The sequence below is a fragment of the Myotis davidii genome, unplaced genomic scaffold (assembly GCF_000327345.1).
Source record: "Myotis davidii unplaced genomic scaffold, ASM32734v1 scaffold1330, whole genome shotgun sequence".
NCBI classification, from domain to species: domain Eukaryota; kingdom Metazoa; phylum Chordata; class Mammalia; order Chiroptera; family Vespertilionidae; genus Myotis; species Myotis davidii.
In genome coordinates this window covers 994,746-1,004,232 of record NW_006283826.1, presented here as the reverse complement: position 1 = coordinate 1,004,232, position 9,487 = coordinate 994,746, and the positions used below count along the sequence as shown (strand labels likewise).

At 39.5% G+C, this 9,487-nt stretch overlaps 1 protein-coding gene across 3 annotated transcripts in view; it reads left to right on the top strand.

Moving 5' to 3' along the window:
* MED13L (mediator complex subunit 13-like) overlaps positions 1–9,487 on the top strand; it is a 248,346-nt gene that overhangs the window by 176,932 nt on the left and 61,927 nt on the right. The window lies entirely within an intron of this gene.

Here is a 9,487-nt window from a genome sequence, read left to right as displayed (position 1 = left end):
TACCCATATCTTCTGAAAAAAATCACTTCTACTATTGCGGTAAACAACCTGCTTCCCTGTTTATAATGGTCTGGCCCTCTTGCAACTTCAGTGCAAAATTATAGCTAATTTGCCTACAAACGTCAGGTGGTCATAATAATCTGGCCACTCAGTGTATATTTTGTGATCTGGGAAGATACAGCGTTTCACTTCAGCAGTCACCAGCTGAAGTGAAGAAAGCCAGTCTGTGCTCTCAGAGAAGCAAAAGGATAGATCAAGTCTTAGCGACTTTAGTGGCAGTTTTGTTTTTGTTTTTGTTTTTTGCTTCTTAATAATATATAATGCCTTAGTGTAGTATTTAATGAGAAAAGTAGTAGAAAATTTTATGTGGTTCTCCATTACTCCCTCTCTATTTCGCTACTCTCCGCTTTATTACTATCTTTTAAAGTACTCCGCCTCCTGCCCCCCCAAAAAGGATGAAAGGTTTTGTTCTGTACTTAAAAAAAGAAAAGAAAGGAATCCAAGCATGTCTTAAAGTGAGCAATAAAAGGACTTTGGTGGTTATGAGTTGCCTAATATAAATGTCACTTGAATCTGTATTCTCTGCCAGGCACATTCCCATTGAATTTTCAAAGGGCTGTCCAGAAACTGTGACTAAATAATCTGGCCTAGTTTAGTTAACCTCAGGAGAGATTTTAATAAGATGACTTTCGTAACCCTCCTCAAATTTTGTGTGTGTTGGCTTCTTATTTGCAAGCACACATCACTGACTAGAGCAGCTCTTATGTCCATTTTGGCATCTTAAAAATGATCTGACATAGTTTGTACTGTCAGGATAGGAACCCTCACACACTGCCAGCCTTTGGGTCAAGGGCATACTGAGTCAGAGCCTCCTCGCTGTCTCTTGCTTCTAGTAAGTGAGTTACCCAGGCAGAAACATTAAGTCCTTTAGGCCACTAGGGTACTGTTGTTCATTAATGCAAGATGTGCTGCTGCTCTGTTAGCACTCCATCCAGTGCTAGTGTGGCCCCCTTGTGATTGGGAGCAATTAATGCATCGCCCCAGCGCCACATTTATTGCCGGAAAACAATTTTGCTATGATGCCGGAAGGGTAGAAGGGAGAAGTCATATAGCTTCCCTGTTTAATTTATCTTATATATATATATGTGTGCATGTGTTTGTGTAACACATGTATATCCTATATAATTAAAGGCTAATATGCAAATTGTCCCCTTGGGAGTTCGACAGACCAGGAGTTCAACCACTTGCTATGACATGTGCTGACCACCAGGGGGAAGCACGGATAGAAGGAAGGCCCTGGCCCTGGCCAGTAGCTGGGGACGGAGAGGCCCAGCCGGCAGCCGGAAGGCCCTAATCAACCCTGATCGCCAGCCAGACCTGGGGAACCTACCCATGCACGAAATTCATGTACCAGGCCTCTAGTATTTATATATGAAGAAAATTGACCACTAAGGCAATTTTGTATTGTAACAATGTAATTAGTAACTTATTTCTCAGAAGAGTGATGATTCATAGAATGGTGATGTTAATTTAACAGTATCCTTCATTTAAAAAAATGTATGTGCCATTAACTTTTCTGGGCATTTTCATTTCCTTTGTAATCAGGTTTAACTTATAATTTAAAGGGAAGATATATGAAATAGTGAAAACATCTCAGAGTTTTATAAAATAACTTAACCAACTCTTACTATTTTAATATTATATGCCATCTTCTTTTAAAGTGAAGGCCTATCCACTAAGAGAAAGGTCAATAGGCTAGTGAGTGAACGTGAATGCTACCAAAGTAAATGGTATATTTTTAAAGAAAGGAAATGATAAAGAAACATTACCAAAATATTCCCAAATGAGGATCTGTAAAGTCAGGCAAGTTACTTCTTGTAAGAGATTTGGTGTATGACAACTCGGAAAATTTTTAGATAATAAGTTCTAAATGTGTTATATATTGTGAAATTGTTATCAAAACACTCTTACGCCATGAAGAGGAATTTATTAATATTCATAATGCATTTGAAAGCGTATTGCATTCTGTAAACTCAGTGTAAGAAATGAAAAGAAACCCACCCTTTTTTAAAAATGTAGAATATTGTAAGAGAATAAAATGGTCTGGCATACTAGTTCTTGTGTTGCATTTCTGCACGTCCTTGCCTAACTACACAGGTCCAACCCACACCAACCCTTGTGTTTCCTAAGTAAACAGTTTTAAAAGTTGCCCCTTTTTTTCTATCACTGGAAATTGCATACTACCTCCTTCTATTAATAATTAAACTTCTTCCCACTTTAAAAATTTTCACTGATGTTCACTGTGCATCTCAATTGCTGTGTGTGTGTGTATGTGTGTGTGTGTGTGTGTGTGTGTGTGTTTTGTTAATCCTCACTGGAGGATATTTTTTCCATTGCTTTTTCAGGAGGGGGTGGGGAGGGGGGTGAGGGAGGGAGGGGGGGGGGGAGAGAGAGAGAGAGAGAGAGAGAGAGAGAGAGAGAGAGAGAGACAGCCACATTCATGTGAGAGAGACACATTGACTAGTTGCCTCCTGCACTTGCCCCAATCAGGGCCGAGGAGCAAACCCATAACCCAGGTAAGTGTCCTTGACTGGGAATTTAACCTGAGACTTTTTTTTTCCTGGGCCAATGCTCTAACTACAGAGCCACACCAGCCAGGGCCACATCAACTGTTCTCGTTCTCCTGGTGATGGACCTTTCTAAAGAAGAGTAATTTGCTCTTTGGTTTGACTAAAACTGCAGTTACTCATTCAGTAACTATTAAGTTTTGTGTGTTGTGGGCTGTGCTAGGTACTGGGGATACAGAAGGCAGTGGGATAGACATGGTTATTTCTTTAAGGGAACTTACATTTTGGTGGAAAAACCATCAAAATAAATGATTGCAAATTATGACAAGCCCTGTGAAGGCAAAAATTAAAAAAATTGGGTTATGGAAGTATTAGATGTATGAATTAATGTAGCAAGAGATGATATTGGAAAGATAGAATGAAACCAAACTTCTTTCTTATTAGAACATAATTTTACTTATTGGACCTCTGAGAATATCGAATTTTATTGAGCCAATCATATATAATAAAAGGCTAATTCGCTATGACACACACTGGGGCTGCCAGCCGGCCTGATCCGTCCCTGGTTGCCCCCTCCCCCAACCTTCTGCAGCCCCTCCCCCTGGCTGGTCTTGCCCTCAGTTGCCCCCCCAAGAGGCTGGCTGGCCAACTGCCCACTGGCCAGGCCCCCCTGACCGGTGGGAGCCCCTGGCTGCCCAGCCCCCCAATAGGTCTCGATTGCCAGCCAGGCCGAGGGATCCCCACCCATGCACGAATTCGTGCACCAGATCTCTACTTATGACGTAAGGTGGAATATAGGATATTTAAAAACTAATAGGAAAACTACAGACCTCCCCATATTCCCATGGGTTTATGTTATTCCTTACCAATTGGTAATTGTTCATGATTGCATAGGATACAAACCAAAGAAGATATTATATTAAAATTACATGAGTTTTTAAAAAAGATTTAATATTAAAGTACAGAAATTTTGACTGAGGGACCAGAATTTCTCCGTCTTCATGTTTTTATCTATTTTAAATTCTTTGCGATCTTGCTATGCATATCAATAAGTATCATAGTTCCATGTTAGTATTTGTGTTTCTTTTAAAGCTTTTAGGTACTTTGTCTAGGAAACCATAAAATACTCAAGGGCTGATTCTGGTCTTGTTTATTTCTGTATCCCTAAATCTAGCAGAGTGTCTAGCACAAGGTCGATAGATGTGCTTAGTAAATACTCATTGATTAAATGAGTTCTGGTATTATGGGTGCCAAAGAAGTGCTCTGGGTAGCAGAGGATAAATAAGCCTCTTTGGAAAGAGATAATATGAAAAAGCTCTATGGAAAAAGTAAAAGTGATGCTGGACTTTGAAAGTGGGATTTAAGGAGAATGAATGGAGGAGTGGGAAATTGTGTGGAATGACAGCGGTGTAGGTGGGATATACAGAATATATTAGCCATTCCAAACTGGCTGCCCTTGAGAGTTTGTACAGGGAAGTAACAGTGGGTTGCACCAGAGTACAGAAAGCCTGGTTTAGATTTTTTTCCCTCTGTGCAGTGGGGGACTGTGGCATGGGATTGAGTAGTATAGATTTTGATTACTATTGATTTTAGGGGGATTGATTTAACCATACTACTTAGGCTGGTAATAGAATAAAGGCACAGAATTCCTTAATGGCATTTACCAAAGAGAATACCCTACTAATCTTTATGTCTACTCCCTACTTATTCTGTGCTAGTCTCCTTTCTTGTTCAGAGTATATAAACTACTTTGTGTCCAAAGAGAGTCACTATATACTCTGCAGCTGTTAGTGATATGCTCCAGGCAGGCTCCCTCCAGAGTAGTTAGCAAGATCATTAGAAATTCTCAAGAGCAGGGGTAGGTATCCCCCAGTATATTCCTGGATAGAACATCACAGTTTACACTCCTGTGCTCCCCTGTCTCATGACTCAGGATTCCAGGCTTATTTCTGAGTCTCTCAGTATAGTGCTAGAAAATTTTAGAGGAACTATATAAAGTATCACAAACTCATTAAATATTAATTCAGCATCTACTTATACCATGCTAAATACTGGGTTCCAAAATGATAGATAAAACATGATTTCCGTCCTCACAAAATGCAGTCACATGGACTAGACATAAAACTTATGAACATTGAAGTGATTTGACTTGAGATATACATAGAGAAGTATGAGAGCATTGAGCCTATTCTGGGACTTTAAAGATGGTTTCTTGGAAAAGATGAGTAGGAGTTAGATGAAGGATAGGGGTTGTTTATCTAGACCAGCAGTTCTCAACCTGTGGGTCACGACCCCTTTGGGAGTCAAAGGACCCTTTCATAGGGGTCGCCTAAATACATCCTGCATATCAGATATTTACATTATGATTCATAACAGTAGCAAAATCACAGTAATGAAGTAGCAATGAAAATAATTTTATGGTTGGGAGTCACCACAACATGAGGAACTGTATTAAAGGGTCGCAGCATTAGGAAGATTGAGAACATTCACCTAGACAAAAGGACAGCAGGAGTACAAACATGGACAGGTGAAGCAACATGGCATATGTCTTAAATCAGGCTGGTCAGATGAGCTGGAGGAGTGACTGGTGGGGATGATTGTACACTAGTGCTGGTAGTGAGCATTTCCTTTTTAGCATTTTTCTTGCACTGATTACCAGGAAGGAATAATTTATGTTATATTTAGCTATTCAGCACTTACACGGTAGAAGAGCTTTCTCATTACCCAGGGCATATATCTATATATATCCCTCATGAATTCTAGTTTAGAGAAATATAAATATGTGGCCTAAAACCCTGATTCTAGGGAAGCTCCAAGGTGAGATAGGAGTCAGTTATGTTGACTGCTCACGAACTGACATTGCCATCTTTACCCAGGGGTTACTGTGAAACAATATTTTGGTGGTTTCATTCTTATTCAATTCTGAAAGAAAACGGTCTTTGAAGCTTGTAATAAAGTGTTAGGAACATTTGTGAAATATTTTGAGATATACTTGTAGCATAGGTGAAAAAGTAAAGCACTCGGAGGGACAGAGGGAGGGAAGATGTAAGAAGAGGTAAGAGGAATGGGGAGAGAGGGAGAAGAGGGAAGGGAAAAGAAGAGGGAGAGGAAGCTTAGAAGGATTTTAAACTTGAATAAGCTACCTAACATGTTGTATGCTTGAAGTAAGAATTACTGTACTTTCATATTTTGAAAATAGTTTAATAAACTGCTATAGTGATTCCTTATCGCATCATAGTGTTTTGGCATTTGTGTTAGTGAGTGAATTGTTAAGTGATGACTTACCTTTTTTTGTAACCACATCTAGTTTTGCTGTCAAAGCTGTATAGGCCTAATGGCAAGGGTTGGGAGGCACTCCCTTGTTTATCATTTGTTGAAACAATTTGACTAGAGATTGTTCTTTGAAAGTTTTGTAAAACCTTCTAAGCTGGTGGGTAGATTTCTTAGTTATTTTTAAAAATTTTTGTTTCTGTAGAAAATTATTCATTTCATATATCTCAGATTTATTGACATAAAGTTACTTATAACATTTTTATCACTAAAACATTCCTCTTTATTTGTGGGTACTTCCTCTTTTTGGTTCCCAGGATTGTTCATTTATGCCCCTCCCTCCTTGCACAGGCATCTTCCCTACATCTCTTCCTCAAACCAGTCAGTTCAGTGGTCTGTCTTAGACTGCTCCAAGAACAAGTATTGATTTTGTTAATCCTTTCTATTGCTTTTCTTTTTTTTCTATTTTATGATTTTGCCATTATTTTCATAATTCTGTTTTTATTGAGTTTCCTTTTTTTGTTTTGTTTTTACTTCCAACATCTTGATTTGAATACTTATCTCATTTATTTTAAGATTTTCTTGTAGGCATATAAAGATATAAATTACTCTCTAAATACTGTTTTTACCAGATTTTGATATTATTCTGTTGTCATTCAGTTTTAAATATTTTATGATTTCCATTGTGATTTCCTCTGTAACCCATGATTTATTTAGGGAATGTATGTTTAAAGTTTCCAAACAAAGGGATTTCATTTTAACCTTTTTTAAAAACTGTTGATTTTTAACTAAATTGCACTGTGCTTAGAGAATTTTTAGTGTATGTGATATCAGTTCTGGTCTTGTGTCCTAGTACTCAGCCCTTTCTTGCACATCTTCTGTGTGTTCTTGAAAAAAAATAGATGTTTTATTTCTGGAAAGTGTGTGTGTGTATATACACACACACACACTCAAGTTTACATATTTTTGTCATTTCAGTTTTTTGTATTCGTAATAATTTTTTCTATTAAATACTGAGAAAAAGTATGTTAAAATATTAATTGTGGATTTGTCACTTTATTCTTGTAGTTCTACCAAATTTTAAAATATATTTCTGTTATATTACATGCCCTATGTTCAAGATTATTTAAATTTCTTGTTGAATTCCTTTATTATAATGTAATGATGAGCCTAAGTTTTTAAAAAATAGTTTTTATTGTTATTTATGTTGGAAATAGACTTTTCATGAGTGAAAGAGAATAAGTATGGGAGTACCAGGTTTACTTTTATTCGGATTTGCCATGTATATCATTTCTACCTTTTATTTTCATTCTTTTGGTGTGATTTTACTTTGTCTTTTGCATAGACAGAGAATGAATTACTTATATTCATCTTCATTTTCACAATGATATAGCCACATTGCCTTTTTTCAAAAATTTTCTTTAACATGGCAAACTCTCTCTAATGCAGTACCTTTGCACACACAATTTTCTCTTCTTGGAAAAGACCTTTACCACTTACCTGTTTTTTCGGATTCAAGCCTCAGTTTCAGAAAAGCTTGTCTCTGACTCATTTCTTTCTAAAACAGCACCCCCTCCCATTATTTTTTACCTTAATACCTATTTATTCCCTTTATAACACAAAATTATTTATGGATAGATTATTTAGTGGTAGTAGTATTAATACTATATTATACTAATCAGTTTACTTACATGTTGGTTATTTAATATTGGTACAGGGAGAAAGATGTGACAATAGCCCTAAAGAGAGTGACATGGTCAACAGAAGGTATTTCAGGGTTGGAAATAGACTTTTCATGAGTGAAGGAGAATAAGTATGGGAGTACCTTTATAGAGAAAAGAAAATATGTAGTCTTCTAGGACTCTGGAGAAGGGTGAGATAAGTTAAACTGCAGACATTTTTAAGGTGAAAAAGATGTTAAATAATTACCTGAATCAGACCTGATTTACCAAGAATAAATGGAGTTGAGAAGGCTTGGAATACTTACCAAGTGGAGTGCCCTAAAAGAATAGGGGTAAGGCTCCAATTTTAGTTTGATTGAGTGAAATTACAATGTTTTTGGTTCTGTATATTCATTTGATAATACCTTCTGGTCTATACTTGTAGGATGTTATTAGAAACTAGAGGCCCAGTGCACTCGGGGGGGCGCTTCCTCAGCCTGGCCTGTGCCCTCTCAGTCTGGGAGCCCTTGAGGGATGTCTGACTGACAGCTTAGGCCCAGTCAGTCAGACATCCTTAGAGCTGTGGAGGCTGAGAGGCTCCCTCCACCACCACTGCACTCGCCAGCTGTGAACCCAGCTTTTGGCTGAGTGGCACTTTCTCTGTGGGAGCACACTGGCCATCAGGGGGTAGGTCCTGGTGGTTGGTGTGAGTCATATCGAACAGTCAGTCAATTTGCATATTAACCTTTTATTATATAGGATGGTGCAGGGCCTGGTTTAAGTTACATGTGTGATCATGTTGACGAATGCATGTATTTCCTAGGGGTGAATGTAGTATTGGTCTAAGGTAGAACCTCATGAATGTGCTATGAACACTATGTTAAGAAGCGGGACCTGAATTCTTATTCCAACTGTCCTCTGAACTGCTTGTGTAACTTTGGGCACAGACCTGCCTTCACCATGAATTAATTAGAAAAGGGTTGAGCTATAGCATCTCTAAATCCCTTTTCAGTTGTCAAATGATGAGCTTGTATGAAATAGATGAAGTTGAGTGTTTAAAGAGTTCAGATAAAAATGGTTTATAGGTGAGAAGAAGAACAGGTATGGCGCTAATAGATTTTACCTCCTAACTTCCTCATAATACTCTCTAACACATCTGTAATTGTACTTATAGAGCCCTTTGTTTTTAATATTCACAAATGTGATCTCAATTTACTTACATAAAAATATATGGTGGTAGGGATAATAGTTAATATCCCCATTTATAGCAAGCTAGCTAGAGGAAAGAACATTAAATTTTACGTCTGGTTGCAGTTGTGCCTCTAAGAATGTCATTGGCAAACTGGACTTTTAGCCCTAATTTCTCATTTGTAAAATGAGGGTGGGGATGGCTTTTATATTAGACTAGAGACCTGGTGCACAAAAATTTGTGCACCCCGGGGGGAAGGGGGGTCCCTCAGCCCGGCCTGTGCCCTCTCGCAGTCTGGGACCCCTCGGGAGATAACGACCTGCTGGCTTAGGCCTGCTCCTGGGTGGCAGAGGGCAGGCCCAATCCCTAGGTGCAGCCCCTGGTTGGGCTCAGAGCTGGGCTGATTGGGGAGTTGGGGCGCCGCCCCCTGTCATGCACAGAGAGGGTGGATCGGGAGGTTGTGATGCCACCCTTAGTCACGCTCAGGGTAGGGTCGATGGGGAGGTTGTGGCACTGCCCCCTGTCACGCACAGAACAGCGCCAATCATGGGGTTGGGGCGCTGCCCCCTGTCAATCACAGAGCAGGGCCCATCAGGGGGGTTGGGGCTCCGTACCCTGTCACACACAGAGCAGGGCCCATCAGGGGGTTGGGGAGCTCCCCCCTGTCACTCACAAGTAGGGCCGATAGGGAAGTTGGGGCACTGCCCCTGTCACACACAGAGCCGCAGGGCAATCAGGGGGTTGGGGAGCTCCCCCCTATCAGGCACAGAGCAGGGCCGATCAGGGGGTTGGGGCTCCTT